This window comes from Eleutherodactylus coqui, chromosome 5 (assembly GCF_035609145.1).
Source record: "Eleutherodactylus coqui strain aEleCoq1 chromosome 5, aEleCoq1.hap1, whole genome shotgun sequence".
NCBI lineage: Eukaryota > Metazoa > Chordata > Amphibia > Anura > Eleutherodactylidae > Eleutherodactylus > Eleutherodactylus coqui.
Genome location: NC_089841.1, coordinates 39518459 through 39546231, shown reverse-complemented (window position 1 = coordinate 39546231; position 27773 = coordinate 39518459). Strand labels below are relative to the sequence as shown.

Below are 27773 nucleotides of genomic sequence, written 5' to 3'. Positions count from 1 at the left end.
GGAACCTTACTGTGATGGAATGGATCGGCCCATCCTGTGGTTTATTTATCACTTAAAAATATACAGTATATGCAGGAAAACACCATTTTTGGGTTCATGAATCCACTCACGCCTATGTGAATGAGTCCTTATACAATCACCACTAGATGGTGCTATAGCACTAGAAATAGAACAGTAGAACTCCCAGTGAATGAAGTTGTACTTGTGAAATACAAGCAGACATAGCAGTGAAGCCGCAAGACCTTCCGGCTATGCAGCAGCAGTCAGTGTGCGGATCCACAGAGCCCAGGTGAGCGGGTAATCAGATGACTTTTTGATGCTAATTCGCTATAAGTTTGGATACCATATATACTAAGGTGAGTCTGGGGTAACATTACTAGGCCCGATGAAGTGGGAGCGCGGGTTCTCCCCCGACATGTCAGCTGGAACTTCTCTTCCTGTTTTTGAGGCCAGAACTCTGTGAAGTTAGTTACTTTCTACGGGTTTTACTGATTACTCCCCATACAATGTAGCTTGTAGTGACCCCCTACTCCAATGCAGGGTAAAAGGTAGTAGAGCAGTGTGCGTAACGTATGCAGGGCGGCAGAGGATAACGTATGCAGGGTGGCAGAGCCGCGTGCAAGTTTATGTTTAATACGCAGAGAATAGAACCCATTGATTTTGTTGTCATTGCTGTTTATGCCCGTGCAAAAAAAAAACCTTCGGACTTGTTCTATCTTTCTCTCTGTTTGGGCACCAAGGATCCCCATATAATGCTTTTTTCCCACGAGCGCATATACAGCGTGTTTTCACGCCCGGGCGCATATACGGCACCCATATGAGGCATTGGTTTCCAATGTAGTCGTTTACACGGGTGAATATACTGCGCGTAAATACGCCGGCAGCGCGGAAAATAGACCATATACGCGGCCGGCGTATATACGCTCAGCCACAACATAGTTCTGGAACTATGCTTTGGCCAATATACGCCGGCGGGTCTCATAGACTCCTATGGGAGCAGGGAAAGAGAAGGGAGGGGGAGGCATTTATGCAGCATCCAATGCTGCGAGAAGCTTACAGGTGCCTCTATATAGACATTGGAAGGCACCCCGAGGATTATGGCAGAGCGAGGGTTTTCCGGGGTGCGGCGTAATTTTTCACTAAAAACGACGCTCATGGTTGTGTGAATGGGCGCGAAAACACTGGCCAAGATTGCAGAAAAGCGTGTATTCAGGCGCTTATACAGAGCAGGCATGAAAATGTAAAAACGCTGTTGCCGTAGATGCGCTCGTGGGAAAGAGCCCTAAGAATGAGATGTGCGGACAATGCACAACGGGATGCGCAATTCTGTGATTAAAAGACATTTGTACCTCAATAGGTTAAATATCCAATTAAATCGGGGCGTGTTCGTCTGCGCACAAGTGAACAGGCCCTGTGTGCACAAAGTACTGCAAAATACGCTGATGCGCACGCAAAAAACCTTGTACACCGTACAAATCTATTGTGCTGAGGCATGTGCAAAAACGCGTATGCCAGTGTGAAGCCGGCCTTACAATTAGGTAAAGAAGCCGTATTTGTGCTCCTTTTTGCACATGTAAAATATACGCACAGAATAGAAGCCATTAATTTTTGCGTGCAGAAAAACGTAGGTCCTGCTTTTTCTTTCTGCATTTGGCAGAAGTCTATGGGGGGAGGGGGGGGCGCAAATATGCAAGAGGATGCGTGAAACACTGCGCCAAACTGTGAAAAAAGAACACATCTGGACCTCATTGGGCTAAATAGCCTTCATATCCATGGACGGGGTGTGCTGCACGCCTGTGTGTGAATCTGCCCTACATGTGCAAAACCTACAGTAATATACACATGTGCACAGATGTACCTCAACCTACCTTGTTCATGTGCGAATGCACTGCGCCGGGGCGGGCATTCTTGAGCATACGGTCATGTTGGCACGCAGAGTATGAAGCACTAAGCGAGTAGCCAGCATTCCCTATTTTAGCGGGCGGGCTCCATTGATCTCTATGGAAGCGTATGATCCACAATGCAAATACATTAGTGGATACTTCTTGGGTAGCTTGTAGACCGGGCAGGGAGCTGCGGGAAGTCACCATTGGGCTTACGGGTTGTTTTTTTTGTTTGTTTTTCTCCCCTTCTTTTTCTGTGCGGATGATCCGCTGTGCATACACACAGAAAAACATTGAATCCGCACAGAAAAACATTAACCCCTTAATGACACGGCCCCTTTTTCTTTTTCCATTTTGGTTTTTTCCTTCCCCCTTCAAAAAAATCGTAACTCCTTTATTTATCCATCGCCGTCGCTGTATGAGGGCTTGTTTTTTGCGGGACGAGTTGTATTTTTAAATGATGGCATTTACTGTACCATATAATGTACTGAAAAACTTTTAAAAAATTGTAAGTGGAGTAAAATGAAAAAAAGACATTCCGCCAACTTTCGGTGCGTCTAGTTTCTATGGCGCACAAACTGCAACAAAAACAACATGACAAGTTTATTCTATGGGTCGGTATGATTGCTACGATACCAAACCTGTGTGTTTTTTTTTTTACTGTACTATTCTTGTTTTCTTTTTTCTTTTTCCAGACATTTAATTTTCTTGAATGATTTTCTGCGGTCATTTTGTGCGCGCAATAACTTTTTATTTTTCTGTCGACGTAGTTGAGCAAGGGCTCATTTTTTGCAGGATGTCCTGTAGTTTCCGTTAGTACCAATTCGGAATACATACGACTTTTTGATCGCTTTTTATTGCGTTTTTTCTGGGAGACAGGGTAACTAAAAAAAGTGCATTTCTGGCGTTCTTTTTTTTTTTTTTTTCGGACAACGTTATTCAAAAAATAATGTGCTACTTTGATAGAGTGGACTTTTACGAACGCGGCGATACCAAATACATATTTTTATTTTTTAATAATAGAAATGGCTATAGCATTACGTCATACTTCTATTTGACAGGTAGTCTATCAAGCCACCCCAAAGAGATGGCTTGATAGGCAGTCTACTAAGGAAGCCCTGGGGCCTTTCAGAAGGCCCCCGGCTGCCATGACACCTGCACAGTTCCCCCGATCTCCCCGCCGGGGTGCCGTATGGGACCCCCGAACATGGCTTGGGTAATTCAAATGCCGCTGTCAGAATTGACAGCGGCATTTAAAGGGTTAATAACAGCGATCGGCCGAATAAACAGCTGACGCCCATGCTGTATGGATAGAGGTCGCCCCACGACCTCTCTTCATACATACCCCGACGCTCCATGACGTACCCTTAAGTCCTGGAGCGGGAAGGAGTTAAAAATATTTTCCGCATTGACTCGTAGGTCCTCCCCTGCGGAGATCTGCATTCGGTATCCACACGCGCCGTGACCATGAGGCCTTAGTAAATATAAAGTACTGTAAGTATAAATCATAGCAACGCCATAAGAATTGCACGCGCTGCTGTGATTAGGGATCGCATTGGTAAAAATTAGTATAAAACATTGTTTATATGGGAAAGTTTTCTGCCCGGAACCTACAAAATTCCACTTCTTCAGCGAAAACTTTTTAGATGGGAGAAAATGACATTCATCTTATGGACAAAAAACCAGGACCAAGACAAATCGATTTCTTAAACGGGAATCGCTGTACGTATTTTTTTCTATCCAGTTTTGTAACTCTTTCTTTAGGGCTTATGTAGACGGGCATATATCGGTCAGATTTTCATGCCCGGCTGATATACGTTGCCCCTCTCTGCACGGGCAGGAGGCAGGTTGGGCTGGGAGCTAGTGTATTGAGCTCCCGCCCCTCTCTGCCCCTCACCACTGTTTACAATTGGAGGGGCGGCGTGGAACTTAGCTCCACCCCTGTCCCACCCCTGCATTGCAAACAGTAGTGAGGGGTGGAGATGGGGCGAGAGCTCAATGCACTGCTCCCAGCCCGTCCCACCTCCTCCCCTTGCAGAGAGGGGCAGCGTACATCGTCCAGCCGTTAAAACCCGACTGATATACGACCGTCTGAATAAGCCCTTCGACCTACTATTTTGCTGACATAATTTGGCTTGCTACATGCTAGATGTACTTCCTGTTTTTTGCCTTCTTGATGGATACAGATGTGCATCCTGTCTGTTATAATTTATATTGTGGCTACAAAATGTAACCTTAATCTGCAAAAACGCAGCAGAGATCTCTGGCCTATTTACAGACGGTTATAGACAAAAGATCGAATCCATAAGGGCGAGTCTCTGGCTCCAGATAGGTCATGGGCAGTGAACTTTGTCAGGTATCCAGGCTGATTGTAAGTTGACTTAAATCCTCATCTAACCTTATTACTTCTGCAAAAGCTGAAATTGCTAAAAATGCTTGTGTTAAAGAAAATCCCAAGTTTTACAATAATTCAGACTGAAGTATATTTGAATAATACCAAATGGACCTCAGATGCATGCTGGCAGAGGTTAGGGAAAGTGTTAGGGTGGATGCTCACTGGCGATTTTTTTTGCTCTCTTGCGCTATGAGAGCACAAGAAAACTCTCGCCTCACAGCGCAAGAAAGACGCCGGCATATCGCTAGTGGTTACAATGGGGCCAGCGGCAGCAGCGCTAGCCCCATTGAAAACATAGGGAGAATGCCGCTGACTTCTGCCACAGCTGTGACAGCTGTGGCAGGAGTTTCCTTCATCCCCTCGGGGACCGCGGGGATGAAGGAATCCTCTGCCACAGCTGTGGCAGAAGTCCGGGGCATTCTATCCCATTGCTTTCAATGAATGAATAGCTAAGGGCTATGTGTCATTGGGTGAGCGCTCAGCCAATAGCTAAGCAGTAGCTGCTATTGGCTGAGCCCTCAGCCGATCTGCACAGCCCTTTCAGGAGGCGGGGATTTTTAAATCCCCGACTGCTGAAAGAGCTTAATAACAGTGCAGGGGAGCCACCAGGAGGACGCGTCTGAGCGCCGGAGAGGTGAGCAAATTTTTAACAAATTTTTTTACACACTTTCTACTGATTATTGGGGAAGGGCTTATATTTCAAGCCCTTTTCCGATAATCTTACTGCGGGGCTTGGCAGTGCCGATCCCATTGAAAGCAATGGGATAGAATGACGGGGACTTCTGCCACAGCTGTCACAGCTGTGGCAGAGGATTCCTTCGTCCCCGATATCCCGGCGTGATGCTGGCTTTTTTATCGCACTGCACTGCGAGACTTTAACTTTACTCTCGCAGCGCCGTGGAGAAAAAGCGCCAGTGGGTGTCCACCCTTAGTGTAGGGTGTGCAGTTAGGCCTGGATCCTGAGTTCAAGAATCCAACAGTCCTTCTTAGGGCTACTCCTCATTGTGTGCATTACTTTTTTGGTTGACTGGGAGCAGTAGTGCACCATTTTTTTTTTTCAAGCATCTAGCCCTAAGCAGAGAATCTACCATTCTCCGTGTGCGATTAATTAGCCATAGTTTTTATCGCTAAACAGTCAGTTAATTTTTTCTGGGGCTGTGCAGAGCATCTCACATCTCCCATTCACTGTGTGTGGTGAATTAGCTGAAGGTAGTTCCCATCGCTATACACTGGATTAATTTTTGCTGGGCCTGTGCAGAGCATCTCACATCTCCCATTCGCTGTATGCAGTGAATTAGCCAAAGGTAGTTCCCATCGCTAAACAGTGGGTTAATTTTTGCTGGGCCACTGCAGAGCATCTCATATCTCCCATTTGCTGTGTGCGGTGAATTTGCCGTAGTTCTCATCACTGTAGAGTGGGTTAATTTTTTTCTGGGGCTATGCAGATCATCTCACATCTCCCATTTGCAGTGTACGGTGAATTAGCCAGAGTCCTCATCGCTAAACAGTGGGTTAATTTTTGCTGGGCCAGTGCAGAGCATCTCACAACTCCCATTCCCTGTGTGCAGTGAATTAGCCGAAGGTAGTTCCCTTTGCTAAACAGTGGGTTAATTTTTGCTGGGACACTGCAGAGCATCTCATATCTCCCATTTGCTGTGTGCTGTGTATTTGCCGTAGTTTCATCACTGTAAAGTGGGTTAATTTTTTTCTGGGGCTGTGCAGATCATCTCACATCTCCCATTCGCTGTGTGCAGTGAATTAGCCGAAGGTAGTTCCAATCGATAAACAGTGGGTTAATTTTTGCTGGGCCAGTGCAGAGCATCTCACATCTCCCGTTCGCTGTGTGCGGTGAATTAGCCATAATTCTCATCGCTAAACAGTGGGCTAATTTTTTCTTGAAGTGCATACAGCCTCTCTTATCTACAAGTCTCTGTGAGCGGTAAATTACCCATAGGTATCAGCACTATACAGTGGTTTAATTTATTGTCACAGCATAGAGCCTCTGGTATCTACAAGTCTTTGGGTGGGGGGAATCACAGCCTGCTGCTGAGGGATTAGTAGAGCACTGCGTATCTCCGCTCCCCAGCTTCATCTCACATTTTGCAGATCTGCGTGGTAGACCTTATTACAAGCACAACAGTGCAATCGGGTGCTGACGTGGATAGCGGATAACACTTCTAGCAATTTATCCAAAACCCAGTCTTCCACGCAGTCCACTAATGCTAGCCAAGGGACTGCTCCTCTGAATCCTCAGGCTGCTCCTCCTTCCTCAGTCTGGTCACTCCAGTAAAAGGAGAGATTCTGAACAGGCATACTCCCAGGAACTGTTCTCGGGTCCCTGCCCTGAGTCGGAAAAAAATGTTCAGCAGCCACCTGAGGAGTTTGTCGTGACCGATGCCCAACATTTGGAACTTTCCTAGAGTCAGGGTGATGAGGCTGGGGACTTCCAGGAACTGTCTCAGGAGCTTTTTGTGATGAGGATGATGAGACACAGTTGTCTGTCAGTGAGGTTGTTGTAAGGGCAGGAAGTCCGAGGGAGGAGTGGACTTCAGAGGATTCCAAGAAAGAGCTGCTGGACGATGAGTTGACTGACCCTACCTTGCTTGCTAAGCCTACTGAAGACAGAGCTTCAGAGGGGGAGGCAACATCAGCAGCAGAACAGGTTGGAAGAGGCAGTGGGGTGGCCGGGGGGGGGGGGGAGGCAGGGCCAGACCAAATCCCCAACTGTTTCCCACAGCACCCCCTCGCGGCAAGCCTACGTGCAGAGGGCTAGGTGTTCAAAGGTGTGGAGGTTTTTTTAGTGAGAGCGTGAATGACCGACAAACAGTGGTGTGCAACCTGTGTCGCTCTAAGATCAGCAGGGAAACCACCACTACCAGACTCACCAACATATGCAGGCATATGATGGCCAAGCACCCCACGAGGTGGAACGAGGGCCATTCACCGCCTATGGGTCACACCACTGCCTCTTCCCCTGTGCCACAACCTGGCACACAGATCCAATTCCCCTTCCAGGACGCAGGAACGAGCACCTCCTGGCCTGCATCCACACCCTTACCTCCACGTCCTCCAGCAATGTCTCCCAGCGCAGCGTTCAGCTGTCGCTAACACAAGCATTGAAGCAAAAGCGGAAATACGCGGCCACTTACCCGCATGCACCATCTTTAAATGTGCACATTGCAAAATTACTTAGCCTGGAGATGCTGCCATACAGGCTAGTGGAAACAGAGGCTTTCCGCAACATGATGGCGGCGGCGGAACCTCGGTACTCAGTCCCCAGTAGCCACTATTTTTCCTGGTGCTCCATCCCCGCCCTACACCAGCACGTCTCCCGCAACATAAACTGTGCCCTCACCAACGCGGTTACTGGGAAGGTCTACTTAATGACGGACACGTGGACAAGTGCTGGTGGGCAGGGACACTACATCTCCCTGACGGCACATTGGGTGAACTTGGTGGAGGCTGGGACCGCTCACGTGCTACCAACACCGAGGATAGCGGGTCCTAGAGGAGGAGGAGATACATTCTGGCCAACACGGATTACTGGGTGTCAGCTATCTGACATACACAGAATGAATTGTGTTGGTACACAAGGGTTTCCCATAGCGATGTAACTGACGGCACAATGGGTCACACAAGGTGGAGGCTGGGACCGATTTAATGAGACATTCACAGCAGTACTAGCATCCGAGTCCGCTTTATGCCCACCATTGCTGAGGCTGTGCGCAGGGGCCGAGGTCCTTGGGGGGTTGCAACTGTGCCAGGTTTGGCCAGTGGCATTTCTTCGTGGTTCATTCAGCGTTTAAAGGAACCGTAAGTGAAGGCACATTGGGTCACACAAGGTGGAGGCTGGGACTGAGTCTGATCCTGGGCCCACTCATGTGCCCAGAGGATTGCGGGTCCTACCTCTGTCACGGTTTCTCAGGCTTATTATGCCACCTCCCCCTCCTGCTTGCGGTCTGGGGATCAGCGCTGGTCGACATGTATTTACTCTTGTGATACCACAGTTATCTGAGACACTGGTTTGGACCAATCAAAAGAAGCATAATTGAATTAATGAGATGTTCACAGCAGTTCACACGTTTGTTGTGCCTAGTAGTGCACACTAGGCTTTCGCAAGCATCCGGCTGTATAACAGGTCAACTCATTGTACAATGCCTGTTTTTGGATATCCGCTGACGTATAATGCCCCGAGTGGTAAACAGCCGGATTGGTTTAGGTATGATAAACGCACGCATCCCTGGGGGTCTGCGCTGGTCGGCATGTATTATCTCTCGTGTTACCACAGTTATCCGAGATGCTGGATTGGAGAGTTCACAGGAAGCGTAACTAATTTAATGAGACTTTCACATGGTCACTGTATATCTGTGGTGGCTGCTTTTGCGACACCTCCTGCTTCAAACCAATCTTTGGTTTTAGTATGCACTGGTGCATTGTGGAGATGTGTAGAAGTGCTGGCAACTGAGTCCACTTTATGCCCACATTTGCGGCTCCTGACAATTTTGTGACAGAGGTGGCACAGGATTGGAATTATGATCGGACGTTGATTTATGAGCAATTTTCATCAGCATTGTGGGTTATCGCTCACACTTTCAAAGACTGTCGCTGCCTGGCCCTGCCAACCCTCTACAGTGTGTGTCTCCGGTTCCTCCTCATCCAAGATGCACTTATAAATAGACATGAGGGTAGTGTAGCTATGAAGCAAGCGTGTGGCATGAGGACAGCTGTACGCTGCGCTGGGAAAATTTTGTATGTGCTGTGGACGCAGGGTCGTGCGGGGGGGGGGGGGGGGGTGGACAGCAATGCCAGCATGTAACCCAGGAGAAGAGGCAGCGGTGTCACCCGCAGGCAGTGATTGTCCTTGGTTGCACCTAGTGTGGTGCGGTATTAGTGTATCTTGACGCCCCCGGAAGCTATGGGTTTGACAGGGCTTCAATGCAGGAACGCCCCTGTCACACCCCTAGCTCCCGATTGGCTACTTGCAGCAGCATGTGCCAGGTGTTTTGGCCACCCTCCAGGGTTAAGCCGGTGCCTTGCTCCTGACACTGCGCTCCCAGCCCACCTTTCCTACTGCGGCTGCCTAGCAATGTGGGCCCAGCGACTCTGTGCTGGCCATGTGCCCCCGCACTGCACTTGTGGCCCCCTTTCCTCCCTGCAGCCGTCTGGCCATCTGCCCCTGCCGACAGTGACCTGATCATGTGCCCCCGCCAATACGCTCCTCCTCGCTGTAAGGCGGCATGTCGTGGTTGTACATGTCTCTCCTACGCGACGGGCAGCCAGAGACACTGACAGCGGGGGAGCAGTAGCGGCGCAGGACACATACAGCAGGACAGCACACATTCAAGATAGCGGGCCGCCACTGACACCGGGGAACCAGTACCAGGTGCAGAGCAGGCAGGGAAGAGGCCGGCCTGGCTGCCGCTGCAGTGCTGAAGGGAGCGTGGCGGGCTGCTGGGACTGAGACCAGGGGACCCGGCTACTGCAGTGCAGAAGGGAGAGGGGTGCGCCACAGGGACTCACAGCGGGGGAGTGCTCCTAGCCTCGGAGCATGCAGGGAAAATGCCGGCCTGCCGCTGCGTTGAAATGGGACGCCACCGGGGACACTGACAAGGAACAACGCCAGGTAAATGTGAGGGAGTATCTGCCACGGCCATTACTCCTTCCTGCTGTATCTTTTCTCCCTATCCGAAGCCAGGGGTGTGACAGGGAAATTCACTGCTCGTGACAGCTGTTACACCCCTAGCTTCCGGTGGCATCAAGATACACCAGTACCATGTGGTGCTAAGTTAAAATGTGCCAGCGCATGTGCCTTGCTGCTTATGGTCTGTCCCAAGTGAGTTGTTTGGGGGGTAACCGCAAGGCTCTTGCCCCCAATTTGGCTTAATAGTGGGACCTGGGAGCCTCAGATACATCCTTACAGGCTGCCCCTACTGTTCCCTATCCATTTCTGTGATGTTTCCATGACTTTCTGATGTTTTCAGGTGATTCACACAACCTCCCCTATGCGGAGCATCGGTGAGCTTGAGAAATGCTCGAGTCTCGCATTGACTTCAATGGGGTTCGTTACTCGAAACGAGCTTTCGAGCATTACAAAAAGTTTGACTCGAGTAACGAGCACCCGAGCATTTTGGTGCTCGCTCATCTCTAGTCATGATTCAATTTTTGTATGATATTCCCTTTAAACGATTGTTCATTTTCTTGTATTACCTATTAAAATAATACGTGTAGGTTGCTGTGACCCTATCTCACAAGAATGGGTCAGGATTAGAGAAGAGCGAGCACACTCGGTAAGGTCCTCCCTTCCCCCGAGCTCGGACGAGAAGGCAGTTACTTGAGAAAAGCGATGCTCACTCGAATAACTGACCTTACCGAGCGTGCTCGCTCATCTCTAGTTAGGATAACCTCATATAGTAATAAACAAGCTGATATTGAATTATGAGGCGGATATGATAAAGCTTCAGGTGATAAATGCAATAAAATATATTTTACAACTATGATAACGACATAGAAATTAGTTGACTAATAGGGAAAAAATATGTTTGGCACAAAATCAACGTCGCTTTAATTATGTTTAAAGCTCGTAAGAGGAGCTGTTTCAGACGCAATAAACTCAGAGATAATTTGAGCACTATGAACAGAGGGTGTATCCGTTTTTTTTTCTCTCTACCAGCTGGTACTTAAAGGGGTTGTCCGGCCAGAAACATTACATCTCATTACTTCTGTTTGCCCATTTCCATGCACTTTGTAATATACATTGTGCATGGAAAATGATGCAAACAGATGTTATTGACTTACCTTTAGGGGTGCCCCCCCCTGTGTTGCTCCTCCGTCGTCCATGGTTACGACAAGTCTTCTGTTCTTCTTGTCGGGCCGGCTCCAGGTCTTGACGGGGGGGAGGGGGGGGAGGGGGGGGGGTGCTAGTGTCGGTGGCCGGGCTGTCAGATGCAGAGGGATGGGGGGGGGGGGTGCTAGTGTCGTCAGATGCAGAGGGGGGGGGGTGCTGGTAGTGCCGGCGGCCGGGCTGTCAGATGCGGGGGGGGGGGGGTGCTAGCGGCACTGTGGGGAGGTCATTGTGGAGGGTGCACTGTGGGGGGTGAATTGTATGCAGGCACTGTGAAGGGGGGGCTGTGGGGGTCACTGGAGGGGGACAGTGTAGAGGGGGCACTTTGAGGGAGGGGCATGTGTGTAGGGCATGCTTGGTGCTACTTTCAGTTTCAATAGCAGACCATCGTCTGCTATTGAAAGTGCTGCTAGAGATCACGATCTGCTCCTACTGCTGTGACAGCTGTAGGAGCAGATCGCACTGCTTTCCCTGCTCTCTCATTACTTTGCATGGGGCCAGCCGGCTGCCGGCTTCATTCAAAGCAGTGAAGCGTGCGTCTCCATGACGCCGGTCCTCCAGTCATGTGACCGGTGTCATCGGGAGCGCGCACTGAGGAGAGAGAGGCAGCAGTGCATCATGGGAACTACCCAGCGGCGCCATCTTTGAAAAATCCTTCAGGCAAGCTTTATAAGGGGAAGAAAAGGAATAAAAAGGTGAGGAAAATATCACATTTTATGGGTAAAGCTGTAATGTGTGATGCTTCTCCTCTACAGGGCATTCATGGGGGGAAAAAAAAAATCAGTTTCGGCGGCAGACAACCCCTTTGATTCTTCTTTTGAATCTGCAGATTCACTTCCATTTGTACGCAGGATGACATACTAGAGATATTTTCCTGAAAAAATAGGTGTCAAAAAGACCACAATTAACCTCTGGACCAAGAGAGCGAGGACGCCAGTAAACAGCTGTTACAGGTAAGACATTTATATCTTACCACCCAATCTGTGCTTTTGTGACTTACTCCTCTTCATGTCTAAAGCTAAATGTGCGAATCTTTTCTTTGTGTAAGGCTTTGAGTCCCAAAAAACATGTCATTTTGGCGGGAAGAATACTGCATGTTAACCCTTTCCAATCCACTGTCTGACGTCTGAAGACATTACGATTTAAGGCTGTACAGCTCTGATGTTGGAAGACGTCCGTCAGGGTTCTCTTGGTGTATATTGCCAGCCTCTCTGCTGTCGGAGCCTATCCAACGTGTCACCTTATGCAGTACTGGCTTTAGCCAGCAGATAGTGCCGTTGTATAATGGCAGAAAAAGAGTAAGCCCCCTAGGAAAACCAGGATACAAATTGGATTGGAAAGGGTTAATAGGTTTACTACTGCACTTAGTTCTCTTCAGTTGGGTGTGTAAAATTACTGAGTCCTATAAACGCAGGAAGATTATATAGCCCTGGGGTATAGAAACACCCTTTACTGAACCTTGGAAAGTAGAAATAGCGCAATTGCCTATTTCACATTTTATATATATATATATATATATATATATATATATATATATTGTGAGAACACAGGGGTTAAATAGCACCACGGGGGTTAAATAGCACGCCAAATGGTCACTTTTACTTCTTTACTTCTCATTTATTCACACATAAGCATTATCAGTAGAGATGAGCGAACGTACTCGTCCGAGCTTGATGCTCGTTCGAGTATTAGGGTGTTCGAGACGCTCGTTACTTGAGACGAGCACCACGTGGTACTCGCCTCAATTACATTTCCTTTCCTGCATGTTTTGCACCATTTTCTGGCCAATAGACCTGCAGGGAAGGCATTACAACTTCATCCTGTGACGTTCCAGCCCTATCCCACCCCCCTGCAGTGAGTGGCTGGTGAGATCAAGTGACCCCCGAGTATTTAAATCAGTCCCGTCCGCTGCTAGCCACAGACACACACTGGCAGAGATTAGGGAGAGTGCTGTTCCTGCTATAGGGAGAATGTTAGGCTACTGTTTGTGTCTGCAAGAACCCCAACAGTGCTTCTTAGGGCCACATATTACCGTGTGCATTACTGTTGTGGCTGCTAGGAGCAGTTTTGCACGATTTTTTTTTTTCATCTTGTGCTCTGCAGACTATTGCGTTCTCAGTCTGCAGCCAATTATACAGAGTATATATAGGGGCAGTACTGGTGAGGCAGGAACAGTGCTAGTGTAGAATCCTGTCAACAAGTACCCCAAAAAAGCTCCTGCTTAGGGCTACCTGTGACCGTGTGCATTACTGTTCTGGCTGCTGTGACTTGTAGTGGCTCACTATTAGCCAGCTCGGCCTTGCTGCAGGCAAGCGTATAATTTGTTGGGCCTACAGTGTGCGTTACAGTACTGCTGTCAGCCTCCAAGTGCAGGCCAATAATTGCCTAATTTTTACACCGCTCTGTGCGTCCCGTCAACTTACAGCACAGCGTACGTCCACCCCCGCTCGGTTCTGGTATCTGCGGCGGTCATGCCTCCTCATCTAAACCCTCCCCCTCCTCCTCCAACAATGAAAACATTCTTGGCAAATGGTTTTGCTTTGGTCCGTCTTGTGCCGGTCCAAGAATTTCACCTAAACCGGCACAATATGAATGCCCCTGGCCATCCCTCTTAATCCTGGCCACAGTTCCGAAAACCAACAAAATACAACCGGGGTCCTATTCCATTATCCCTAGCTGAAGCATTCAGCCGACCGGTAGAGCAATAGTGGCTTCCATCTTGTTGGTACTGATAATAATTACATATTTTAGTGTACAGCTGAGGTAGGAATAGAGCCGACTATAGAACACAGCATCCCTGCAGGGCTGGGGACAGAGTTGCAGCAGGCACATATCCTTGGTGGAAGCAGGCGAGCTGAGATCCACATACTCCCGGACTGATTTTGGACTGATTGATGAGGCCTTTACTTGTGATCATCTTTGGTAATTCCTGACAAAGATGAGTGGTATAGCCAGAAACGTGCATTGCTAACACTTTGAAATGGTCGACAGAAAAAATATGAACGAAGCCTTTCCATATTTCTGATTGAGATGAGGAGGAGTGCCGACTTTTAGTACCTAGAATATCCTTTTCATTGCTATCAAATGCCCCTCTTGTCTCAGAAAATACTAGCTTTTCCACATAGCTGTTGTCGCTTCCACTTTTGTTCTGTGGCTTTACTTTTGTCCACTGGCTCTAATTCGTATCTGAAGGTTTGATTTTGCCCATGGAGGCAAAATTCAAGGTGGAGGCGCGGAACTGAGCCTGACCCTGGGCCCGCTAACTTGCTTCCCACACAGACTATAGTGGGTCCTGGTCATGGTGTCTTGGCCTTGTAACGCCACCTCCTCCTCCCGCTTGGAGTCAGGGGATCAGCAATGCGCATCATGTATTTTCTCTCGTGTTACCACAGTTATCTGAGACACTGGTTTGGGCCAAAGGAGAGGAGCGTAACTGCATTAACGTTATAGGGGTCTGCCTATACTTCAGCTGCAGAAATGTTACAAGGGTCTGCCAATACTGCTGCTACATAAATGTTTCTGGGGTCTGTGTATACTTCTGCAACTAAAATGTTACTGGGGTCTGTGTATACTGTTACTACTGAAATGTAACTAATACTGGGCTCTGCCTATACTGCTGCTACGGAAATGTTACTGGGGTCTGTCTATACTGTAACTACAGAAATGTTACTGGGGGTCTACATAGACTTTTGCAACATAACTGTTAGTGGGGTCTGCTTATCACTTTGCTACAGGAATATTACAGGTGTCTGTGCATAGTATGGGGTCACTAAGTTTTCCCATCGCGGTGTTCTACGTATCTGGCCCAAAAAAAACCCCCAGATTGACTAGGGCATGGAGTGTGGGCCGAAGCCAACCTGTATTTTATCTCACATTACCTCAGCTATCCGGGGCACTGCAATGGGATTTATTTATATACCGTCGGTGGCTTCCTGGGAGCCACCCATGCTGTGGGTGCACACAGACTTCCCATAGCGGAGTTGTACCTGCCTGTGACTATGAAAAAAGGCCAGACTGACTAGGGCATGCAGTGTGGGCCGAAGCCAACCTGTACTTTATCTCACGTTACCTCAGCTATTCGGGGCACTGCAATGGGATTAATTTATGTACCGTCGGTGGCTTCCTGGACCCACCCATGCTGTGGGTCCACACAGACTTCCCATAGCGCAGTTGTACCTGCCTGGCACTATGAAAAAAACACAGACTGACTAGGGCATATAGTGTGGGCCGAAGCCAACCTGTACTTTATCTCACGCTACCTCAGCTATCCAGGGCACTGCAATGGGATTTATTTATGTACCGTCGGTGGGTTCCAGGGAGCCACCCATGCTGTGGGTCCACACAGACTTCCCATAACTGAGTTGTACCTGCCTGTGACTATGAAAAAAAACCAGTCTGACTAGGGCATGCAGTGTGGGCTGAAGCCAACCTGTATTTTATCTCACGTTACCTCAGCTATCCGGGGCACTGCATTGGGACAAACAAGAGGAACGATACAGCGCTAATGAGACGTTCACAGCTACGCTAGAATTGGAGTCCGCTCTAGGCCCACGATTGCTGAGGGTTTGTGCAGAGGCCTATGTCCTGGGTGCAGTGAAAGTCCGCTTCCTGCCTACGATTGCTGAAGCTGTTGGCCGAGGCCTATGTCCCGTGGGAACTGCAACTGCGCCAGGTTGGGGCTGTGCAACTTTTTCCTCGCTAATCCAGTCATTGGAGCTGGGAAAGAAAAGGTAACTGATTTACTGAGCCCGTCGCAGATGAACTAGCATCGAAGTCCGCTTCATGCCTGCGTTTGCAGAGGGTGTGGGCTGAGGCCTATGTCCCGGGGGAAATGCAAGTATGCCAGGTTGGGGCTGTGGAGCTTTTTCCTGCTAATCCAGTCATTGGAGCGGTGAAAGGAAAGCTAACTGATTTAATGAACCAGTCGCAGATGAACTAGCATCGATGTCCGCTGCATGCCCGCGCTTGCTGGGGGTGTGGGTTGAGGCCTATGTCCCGAGGGAAGTGCAAGTACGCCAGGTTGGGGCTGTGGAGCTTTTCCCTGATAATCCAGTCATTGGAGCGGTGAAAAGAAAGCAAACTGATTTAATGAACCCGTCGCAGATGAACTAGCATCGAAGTCCGCTTCATGCCTACGATTGCTGAAGCTGTGGGCCGAGGCCTATGTCGTCGGCGCGGTGCAAGTCTGCCATGTTTGGCCGCTCTGATTTATTTATTGTTCATGTCTTGGGTTGCCTAGGACCCACCTATGCTGTTGGTGCACACTTAGTTCCCATTGCGGTGTTTGACCTGTCTGGCACAAAGACACTGGCTGACTTGGGTAGGGGACAGAGTGCAGATGGCTTTCCCCTTGTGTTGTCGATTGAGCTATGGGTCACCTAGACAGAATGAATACTGTGTGGGCACATGGATTCCCCATAGCTATGTAACTCATGCCCACGTTTGCAGCTCCTGACGGAGGTGGCACAGGATTGGAATGAAGATCGAACGTCAATTTCTCATTGATTCTCTACTGCATTGTGGGCTATCGCCCTGCCCCTTTTAAAGAGGGTCGCTACCTGGCCCTGCCAACCCTCTGCAGTGTGTGCCTCCGGTTCCTCCTCATCGCAGACGCACTTATAAATAGACATGAGGGTGGTGTGGCATGAGGGCAGCTGAAGGCTGCGCAGGGACACTTTTGTGTGCGCTGCGGACGCAGGGCCGTGCGGGGGGGGGGGGGGGTTGGGCAGCATGTAACCCAGGAGAAAAGGCAGCGGCGTGTCCCGAAGGCAGTGATTGTGCTTTGTTGGAGGTAGTGTGGTGCTTAGCTAAGGTGTGCCTTGCTAATGAGGGTTTGTCCGAAGTAAAAATTGTTAGGGGGGGGGGCTCACTCTTGCCGCTATTGTGGCTTAATAGTGGGACGGCGAGTCTGAGATGCAGCCCAGCATGTTGTCCCTCGCCTGCCCTATCCGTATCTGTGTCGTTTCCATCACTTACGTAGGTTTTGAAGATTTGCACAAATTAAAACCTTAGCGAGCATCGACGATATACAAAAATGCTCGAGTCGCCCATTGACTTCAATGGGGTTCGTTACTCGAAACGAACCCTCGAGCATCGCGGAAAGCTCGTCTCGAGCAACAAGCACCTAAGCATTTCGGTGCTCACTCATCTCTAGTTATCAGAAACATAACCGACTGGGTCTCCAGAATAATAACTTTTGCAACACAAAAGTCCTTCTTAAAGTCCCTTCACAGTCCTTTCCAAAGTCCCTTCAATATAATCCTCCACAGGGTTGAAGTAAACAGCAATAAGTCCATTGGTTTTCACAGACCTGTGGTTATCCAAGGCACAGCTGGTCCTTAAGGCCTTAGTATCTCCGGACCCCAGTCCGAGGGCAGGCGTTCCACAAGGGTCCACAAGTGCTGGAACCACGTAGCTCCTTGAGTCCACAGCGTCTCTCTCTCTCTCTCTCTCTCTGCATACAACAGGAGTTCCTTTTCAATTGCAGTCTGGCTCTCCCAGACACACACACACCTCTCCCAGGTGTTGATGTTAGGGGCGCCACTCTGTCAACCTCTGGCCTTCTTGGTCTGCACCAGACCCTGGGCTAACAGTCCTCCCAGCTCCACTGAGCTGTCTTTCTGGCTCTCTCAGCAAAACACTCTCCCACTGCAGCCGGAACAAACCTTTTTAACTCACTGACCACACCTGTGGGTGTTTTCCCTCTTGCATCAGGCCCTCTACAGGCCATCCTCTGTAGCGCACCCCTACATATCCCTCCCCCTTGATGAAGGCCTTATCACATTTTTCTTCTTCTGGCCCTCCAGGGTCAAAACTCCAGCCTCGGGGTCTCTTTCTGTTTTTACCTGTCTGATGAGTTCCTTCTTCTTGTCTTCACTCTGCTCCTCACATTCTTACAGATCTCTGTCAGACTGTGCTCTCACAGCTTGCAAGTTGACTCCCAAGTGCAACTTTGTGGCTTGTAACTTATAGACGAGTTTCTCTACCTGACCCTTCATTTCTTCTATTTGCTGTTCCAAGGCTTTAGTAGACTTTTCTAGTTTAGGTACAGTCTTTTCACCATCATCCTTGGAGCTAACAGAGTCCTCCATTTCAGTGCAGGACGGCTTGTGGAGACTTTCTAACTGAGCCTGCATTTTGAAGGTCTCTTCTAGCTCAAGAACCTTGTCTCTGTATTCTTCCAGTTCCTCTTGTAGCTCATGGTCCAGCATGGCCTTGCTTTGGATTACAGTCTCCACTTCATTTTTCAATTTATTAAGGCTTATAATTATCATTTTTTCCTCACTTTGTAACAATTCTATTTCTTCTCTTAGTACAATGTTGTCATCGTTTAGAACCATTAGCATTCTTCGAAGCTCCTTTACCTCTGACTCTGACTTTTGCTTGGTAGTATTCAGTTCACTGATGAGTTGGTCCTTGGAGCCAGCATCCCTGTGATAGGCTTCTCCCACTTGGACAAACTGTTTCTTCACTTTCTGAGTTTGCTTTTTTACATCATTATTCTTTTGCTGCAGTTCTTCCAAGACTTCTGCTGCCACTTGTGAGACCTTCTCAGCTTCAGTAGTCTCCCTTTGTAAACATAATTTGGCATTCTTTACTACTTGTAACTCTTTCAGATTCTTTAACAAGATCACCTTTTTTCTTTTATGTCTGAACTGGGGTTTAGACATTTCTGGTCTCTGAACCCTTCTTTCAGCCGCTTGACTATTTGATTTCCAGCATTTCATCTTCATGCACAACTTCTCTGAGAACTGCTGAAGCTCTGCTTTTTCTTGTGACACCACTTTAAGGCTGCGTGTCAGGGTTAGTACCTCTGTTTCTTTCTCGCTAGCCCTGTTTTCTGCATTCTGAGGTTCAGTGGCATATCTTGAAGATCTGGTTTTCTCTTCAGTCAGCTCCTGTTCACACAGCTTCTGTTTCTTCTCCAGTTTGGACACAAGCTCCTGTTGCTGACCAAGCTTAACAGTAACATCTTCTACCTCTTGCTGAAGACTTACTTTAACCTTCTCAAGTTTATCACAGAAGGCTGTTTTCTCTTCACACTGCTGTGCTGTAGTTTCTAATTCTCCTTGTATTTTTCTTTTCAGCTCTTCCACAGAATCCAAGCACAAAGCACTCTTCTCCAGTCTATCTTCCAGATCCACCACCTCAGCCTGAAGTGTTGCAATCTGCTCTGATAGGTTTCTCTTAGCTTCTGCATCCTCCTCTGCCTGCTTGAGGAACACATTTTTCTCACCTTGCATAGTCTTCAGGTCTGCACTGAGACCAAGCCTCTGCTGCGTCTCTTCTTGCACCAGCCTCTGAGACTCTTCACTCTGAGCTTCCAGCTTCACCTGCAGCCTGCTCACCTGCTCAGACAACGCTGTCTGCACACTGTCACCTTCAATTATTTTTATTTGTAGCTCTTGAAGCTGCATCTCTAATGTATTTTTCTTGCATTCATATGCACACTTGTATTCCAACAACCCCTTCACCTTTTGGGTCAGCTCAAGACACTCGCTTTTCCATGTTTCTTTCACTTTTTCAATTTGCTTCAACTTCTTGGACAGTTTCCCCACAACTACAGCATGACTCTGTTCCAGCTCCTGGATTTGGGTTCCATGTATTTCAGCTTTCTCATCCAAGCTCATCTGTAGCTGGGACACCAGTCTCTCATGCAGTGTTTCCTGGTTTTCTCTCTAATCTAGTAAGTCTTTCAAGATCTCTGCTTGCTTCTCTGCCTGACTGCAAGCAGCTTTCTCTATTTCCAGCTCTTCCTTGAGCTGACTTACTTGGCACTCCAAGTCACCATTTTTCTTTGCTAACTGCATTTTCAACTCTGCAATCTGATTCTGCAAACCTGTAGTTTGATTATGTGCATCTGTAGAAGCTCTTTCTAAGTCGCCACACGTCATCTCCAACTCTTGGGTTTTCATTTGCAGTTTCTTACAGTCCTGTTCATACTGCACAGCTTGTTTGAACTCTTCCAAGGTTTCATTCCTCTTTTCAGCTTGCTCCAACCGTTGGGACAGTTCGCTCTTAGCTAGCGCATGAGTCTGCTTAAGGTTCTGCATCTGAGCTTCATATAGCTCTATTTCTTCATCCCTGCTTATCTGTAGCTGGGTCAGCACCTGCACCTGACGAGCTTCTTGGGCTTTCTTGAAGTCCAGTATACCTCTCAATACCTCTGCTTGCTTCTCTGCTTTGCTGCAAGCGTCTTTTTCCATCTTCAGCTTTTCTTAGAGCTGTTTTACCTGAACTTCCCATTGAATATTCCTCTTTGCTGACTGTGTCTTCAACGTTTTACAACCTTGTTCACACTTATGAATTTGTTTTCCCAACAAAGCCCTGTGATCAGTTTCAGTCTCTCTTAGGGTGCCTACCCACTTGCGATTTTTTTTCCTGCGATGTTTTGCGTTTTTTCTCAAGAGCAATTAGTATAGAATGTGTTCTTGTCCATCTGGGGTTTTTTTTCCGTTTCGTGAGTTTTTTTTCACATAGGAACTGTCAGTTGCATATGTCTCCTTATTTTTCTCTTAATGCACCCATGATTGTCAAAGGAGGGCTGCAAAAAACGCCGCGAAAATGGCGCGGAAAACGCGCAAATAACGCCGCGTTTTTCACGTGCGAAAATCGGCAACGCAAGTGGGTAGGCACACTTATGAGGTGCTCATTCTCTGTAGTTTTGACTGACTCTGTCAGTGCAGCCAACTGCTTTATTAGGAGTTGCCTTTCCTCCTGTTGCTGCAGCCTCTCTTGTATCAACCGCTTCAGCAATTCCTCCATACTCATGGAGGTTGTTTGCTTTTTCACTGGCGTCTTTGAGCTGGGACATTCACCGCTTGTGCCAGCGCATCCTCCACCATATGTGACACACAGGGGTTAAATAGCACCACGGGGGTTAAATAGCATGCCAAATGGTCACTTTTACTTCTTTACTTCTCATTTATTCATACATAAGCGTTATCAGAAACATAACCGACTGGGTCTCCAGAATAATAACTTTTGCAACACAAAAGTCCTTCTTAAAGTCCCTTCACAGTCCTTTTGAAAGTCCCTTCAATATAATCCTCCACAGGGTTGAAAGAAAAAGCAATAAGTCCATTGGTTTTCACAGACCTGTGGTTGTCCAGGGCACAGCTGGTCCTTAAGCCCTTGATATCACCGGACCCCAGTCCGAGGGCAGGCGTTCCCCAAGGGTCCTGCTGGAACCACGTAGCTCCTTGAGTCCACAGCGTCTCTCTCTGCGTACAACAGGAGTTCCTTTTTAATTGCAGTCTGGCTCTCCCAGACACACACACACACCTCTCCCAGGTGTTGAGGTTAGGGGCGCCACTCTGTCAACCTCTGGCCTTCTTGCTCTGCACCAGACCCTGGGCTAGCAGCCCTCCCAGCTCCACTGAGCTGGCTATCTAAGCCAAACACTCTCCCACTGCAACAGGAACAAACCTTTATCTCACTGACCACACCTGTGGGTGTTTTCCCTCTTGCCTCAGGCACCATACTGATTGTCTGTTGCCCCCTACAGGCCATCCTCTGTAGCGCACCCCTACTATATATATATATATATATATATATATATATATATATATATATATATATATATATATATATATATATATAAAATCTCGGGAAAACCTCCTTAGCCAGGAGGAGGAACCTGAGGTGAGAAGGAAGAGAGGGGGGGAAAGGAACATACAGGCATATTATAGCGGGAAACACACACCCAACTAGCGGCAAACACTTGAAGACCCCAAGAGAAATAGTTGAAGAACACCAGTGAAAAAGTGCAGTGGGAAAACAATGTAATAAGCTCTTAAAGAAAGCAAGACTAAGTAACACTGGAATCCTTAAGTCTTCTTCTGGGAAGATTTTAAGAATTGCCAGGGGGATGGATGACATACGAGGGATATTTCCCTGATACTCCTTCCTTTCAGTTTCATCCCATTACTTCTAGTCTTTCCTTGTGCAGATGAGAATAAGGCTGATCCCTCTGCAGTGTGACAGCCCTTCAGATATTTGTAGACAGCTGTTAAGTCTCCTCTCAGCCTTCTTTTTTGCAAGCTAAACATTCCCCGATCCTTTAACCGTTCCTCATAGAACATGATTTGCAGACCACTCACCATTTTGATAACTCTTCTCTGAACTTGTTCCAGTTTGTCTATATCTTTTTTAAAGTGGGGTGCCCAGAACTGGACACAGTATTACAGATTAGATCTGACTAAGGGCTCCTACCCACCTGCGTTTTTTTAACGCTGCGATATCAGTGTGTTTTTTTAAATTGATTGTCAATGGGATTTTCTAATGTTAAAAACGCATCACACAAAAATCACACAGCACAAACTTGCAATGCGTTTTTAACAGTAGAAAGCCCCTTTGATATTCACATAAAACAATGCTGTGATATTGCAGCGTTAAAAAAACACAAGTGGGTAGGAGCCCTAAGGCAGAGTAGAGGGAGATAATTACCTCATGTGATCTAGACTCTCTGCTTCTCTCAATACATCCCAGAATTGTGTTTGCCTTTTTGGCTGCTGCATCACATTGTTGACTCATGTTCAGTCTATGATCTATTAGTATACCCAAGTCTTTTTCACATGTGTTGCTGCTTAGTCCAATTCCTCCCATTCTGTATGTGTTTTCTTCAGTTTTCTTGCCCAGATGTAGGACTTTGCATTTCTCCTTGTTAAATACCATTCTGTTAGTCGCCGCCCACTGTTCAAGCTTTTCTAGATCTTTTTGAATACTCTCTCTCTCTTCCCAGTGTTATACATTGACAAGTCCGGATATCATACCAGCTAATGCTTTATACCAATTCAGTGGATTTAAAAAAGATAGATCATGCATGGCCTGAATGGTTATTTCAGGTCGGGCCCACATGGCCGTGAGCATAAAACGCTGCGGGGGTCACACAGCCATGTGCGTAAAACGCTGTGGGGGTGTGAGGGATGAGAGCTGAAGTCCCTCCGTCTTGTCTTTTCATAATCACAGTTAATGGACAATACTAACATGATTTTTGCTAACACTCACAAGATAAAAATACTAACCTGCTGGCCATTACCACTATGCAGATGGCTTCCTGTTTTCTGTACTTTGGTTTTGGGTGAAACTCAATCATAAGCAGTTTCGCCTCAAATACTGTAATCTCTAAAAATATATGGGAAATTCCAGATTGTCGAGAATACATGTACGCTTTTTGGCATAATGCCTTCATATCTTTGGAATAGTATATAAACTAGAGGTTCAGTAATTAAAATCAGAAACTTCTTGCACATAGTCTGTTGTCCATGTCGCATTGATTTCTCCAAGCCGGCTTGATACTCTGCTAATTTGGCAATCGGTAACATATTGGAAGGAGACCCTTAGATTTTCCCGACAGGGGGTCACGCAGCATTTTACAGTTGTGGAGCCGATGATCACCCAGCATACTGCTGCGTATGGCGGCAAAATTGTACTGGGCATGACGGCGTATTTCACACATGTTGTCATGTGCAGTACACCTGTTTTTGTTTAGATTTCCCTCGCCGTTTCTTCACGATGGCACGCATACACACCACCCATACATAATGTAATTGCATATGGGCACACGTATATACGCACCCATAGAGAACACGGGCTCTATCTTGTGCATATATGCAGCAAATTAAAATGTGCTGTGTTTGTTTTGCGCTTCTGTATTACACAATTCTGACACGCTAATTCCTGTGAGTTTCCACGTATAACAAGGGTCTACAGCACGTTTGTAATATGCAGTAAACTTACGCCCATGTGAGCCCGGCCTTAGATATAGCTTTACCGTATTGTTCCTTCACTTTTCTCTACAGCGCCACCTATTGAGCACTGCTCTGCTTTCCTGTGTATTTGTGCACCAAGGGCCCCGTAGCATTCTATGGGAGGTGTGCAAATATACAATCAGTATATGCACAATACTGCACAATTCCTTGCATCCAGTGGTTTCATACTCAACCTTCCCATCAGCCATCACACAATGAGGCCTCTTTCACACAAGCATCATTTTGGGGCGTCAAAAAATGCATCTAAAAGAATCTCTGGCTTCCTACAGGTTCTTTCAGATGAGCGATTGTTTTTTGGACATGCCTGAAAAATGATGCATCAAAAAATAAGACTAAGGCCTCATGTCCACGGGGAAAATCAGATCCGCTGCAGATTCTACATGGAGAATCTGCAGCGGGTCCCTCCTGCCCCGCGGACATGAGCGCTGAAAATAGAAATTTAAAAGCATTTACCTATCCGTAGCGGGCGGGGAAGGTCAGCTGTTCCTCACGGCCGGATCTTCATTTTCGGCCGGCGGATGAATTCCTGACGCCGGCGGCACGTCGCCGGCACGTCGTCGACGTGCCGCGCGCATGCGCCGGGCACATCCGCCGAGCCGAAGCAAGGGAGATGCGGCCGTGAGGAAGAGCAGAGCTTCGCGGCCCGCTGCGGGTGAGTAAATGCTTTTAATTCCTATTTTAGGTCTCCCGCGGATCCGGACGGCTTCCATAGGCTTCAATAGAAGCCCGCGGGAGCCGTCCCCGCGGGAGACCCGCATGAAAATGGAGCATGGTCCAGATTTTTTCATGCTCCATTTTTTTTAAAATGCCTTTTATTGACGATCCGCGGGTATTTATCTACCCGCGGGTGGTCAATGCATCCCTATGGGGTGCGGATCCGCGCGCGGGAGATCCGCTGCGGATTTTAAATCACATTTTGCCCGTGGACATGAGCCCTAAGGCTGCCTGTCCATGGGCGGGTTTGAATTGCGTTCCCCGCGGCGATGATAACCCAGCCGCGGGGATCGCAGTGAAAGCTCTCCATAGCGTTGCTATGGATAGTGCTTTTCCCCCTGTCCACGAGCGGAGAATCATTGCAATTCTCTCGTACTGTAATGGCCGTCTCTGAGGGGACACTCGGCCTCTCGTACTGTAATGGCCGTCTCTGAGGGGACACTCGGCCTCTTGTACTGTACAGGACGTCTCTGAGGGGACACTCGGCCTCTCGTACTGTACAGGACGTCTCTGAGGGGACACTCGGCCTCTCGTACTGTACAGGACGTCTCTGAGGGGACACTCGGCCTCTCGTACTGTACAGGACGTCTCTGAGGGGACACTTGGCCTCTCGTACTGTAATGGCCGTCTCTGAGGGGACACTCGGCCTCTCGTACTGTACAGGACGTCTCTGAGGGGACACTCGGCCTCTCGTACTGTACAGGACGTCTCTGAGGGGACACTCAGCCTCTCGTACTGTACAGGACGTCTCTGAGGGGACACTCGGCCTCTCGTACGGTACAGGACGTCACTGAGGGGACACTCGGCCTCTCACACTTTTAGGACTACCATAGTATTACACTTGTTTTGTGGCTTTGCAATCACAGAGCACTTCATAGTGTAATTAGAAAATGGCAGTAGGCATTTTGGCTGCCCACCATAACTTGCAACTGGAATTGGTGGAATGTCACAGGTTAATCTTCTCTGACTTGGGGAGAATCTAATACAAGGTGACACGCTGCTTTCCATAGACTGCGAGTCCCTGTGTGGAAGACTCCCCAGCCTACAAATGACATCATGCTGCCTTCTTTCTGTCACTGCAGAAAGCCCCTGAGCCATCGTCTGTTGGAGAAGCCTCAGTGGAATGTTTACCTTGAATGACCCCTAAGCTCCTTATTAACTGCTGTGTGAGGAGCAAATGTCACCTCTCCAGCAGTGAAAGGGTTAGAAGCTACTTCTGCTTTCAGACAGGAAGCAACTTCCATCATTCACAAGAAGGAAGCATCTTGTAGAGCCGCTCATTCACTAATGACCCATCAGTAAAGCACAGGGCTGCTGGGGGCTCTGCAGGTGGAGGTCCGTGTACCCCCCATTGACCCCCCCTCATGGCAGGTTATTACTAACCCTTCACTCCCTTTGTGGGATCAGACTTCCCGCTGTGAGGTGACTGATAGCAGAGGCTTTTCTCCTCTGTCCTAGTTCTGTAGCTGCATTCCTCAGTACACAGGCGACATCTAGTGGAGAATAGCACTAACTACACCAGAGGTATATGACCTATACAAGATCGCACATTTGGTTCTCTTCACACAGATGTATTTGTGCACACAATACACAGAGAATAAACCCATTGATTTGTAAAGGTTCGATCACATGTGCATTCCAGTCGTGACAAAAACAAACGTAGCGTGCTCTATTTTCCTGCGCATTAGCACACCAAAACTACCCATATAAGTCAACTAGCTGATATACCCGGCTTTGCCCGAGTTAATTTGGTACTGGTGTTTATCTGGTGTTCACATGGAAAATCTTATGAAGTCGTGGTTACTTTAGAGATACTGGGGAAAAAATATGTTCACCATTTTGCATAGTTCTCTGCGTTACCCAGGAAACACCACGTGGAGGCAACCATGCGACGTTTCCTTTATATAAAATGACATCAGGAAGTGAGAGAATTAGATTACATACGTACAATTTGTACGCTAATTCTTTTGCGCTTAGAATTGAATAATCGAGTTGGGACCCATTAGCTTTTCATATTTATGACACAATCAATGCCCGTGCCAAAACTCAAGTTTCTATTACACCAAGAAGTGAGAGAATAAGATTTCGTTTGTAAAAGGTGGACGGTGATTCTTTTGCGCTTAGAATTGAATAATCGAGTTGGGACCCATTAGCTTTTCCTAGTTATGACATAATCAATGCTCATGCCAAATTTCACATTTCTATGACACGGGAAAGTGAGAGAATTAGATTCCGTACATAAAATTTGGACGCTAATTCTTTTGTGCTTAGAATTGAACAATCGAGTTGGGACCTATTAGCTTTTCCTATTTATGACATAATCAATGCCCGTTCCAAATTTCACATTTCTATGACACGGGAAAGTGAGAGAATTACATTCCGTACATAAAATTTGGACGCTAATTCTTTTGCTCTTAGAATTGAATAATCGAGTTGGGACCCATTAACTTTTCCTATTTATGGTTCAATTAAATTTTATTAATTACATAACATTTGTTGTTTGACATCAGCTTATGATCAATTCACACAAATACACAACAGAGATAATTTCAAAGGTAGTTGTCTATTTAACGTCACTAAAAGCAACTGCTTCTACCAAAAATTGAAAATTGAAAAAAGAGGAGAGGAGAAAGCTTAGAGAGGGGTATGACTGCCTCTTGCGAGGACATCTAGTATGATGTGGGGAGCCTACTCACTGTGGCATTCCCTCACTCTGTCTTTCATCTTAGATCTGAAATTCGAGGTTGAATAACCCATCTCGAACCTGTGTTAAGCTCTCTTGAAAACTCCTCCTCTCCTATTAACTTATATTTTACTTAAACTAAGACACACACGGGGGTAATGGTGATGGGGGTGAAGGAAAGATGGGGGGGGGGAGGTAGGTGGGGAGGGGAGGAGACTAGATAGTTGAGAACGGGTGAGGCTATGCAGAATGTCGTCCCCGCTCCTGCTGAGGTAGCTCAGTCGAGTGTGCCTCGGTCTATCCACCGTTTAAAATTGTCTGTTCCCCTGAACTCCACCCATGGCTGCCATGTCTTGTGGTATTCTTCCCACAGTTTTGGCTCGTCCGCTCCTAACTCGTCGAATCTCATGAGGGTGTGGAGCTCCTCCACCCACATGCCCCTAGTGGGGATGGTTACTGAACGCCAGAACCTTGGGATAAGTCT

The 27773-nt window shown here is 47.6% G+C and overlaps 1 protein-coding gene and 1 pseudogene across 1 annotated transcript in view; one reads left to right on the top strand and one right to left on the bottom strand.

The window, feature by feature from the left end:
• The first annotated feature begins 255 nt into the window (after positions 1–255).
• The window catches only part of LOC136628746 (zinc finger protein 585A-like), a 79893-nt gene continuing 52375 nt past the window's right edge, over positions 256–27773 (top strand). Inside the window, exons 1-2 of the mRNA XM_066604846.1 lie at positions 256–289; positions 11949–12072. The gene's annotated coding sequence lies outside the window, so the exon portion shown is untranslated. The remainder of the gene's footprint in view (positions 290–11948; positions 12073–27773) is intronic.
• LOC136628747 (myosin-9 pseudogene) lies at positions 17866–20325 on the bottom strand (annotated as a pseudogene).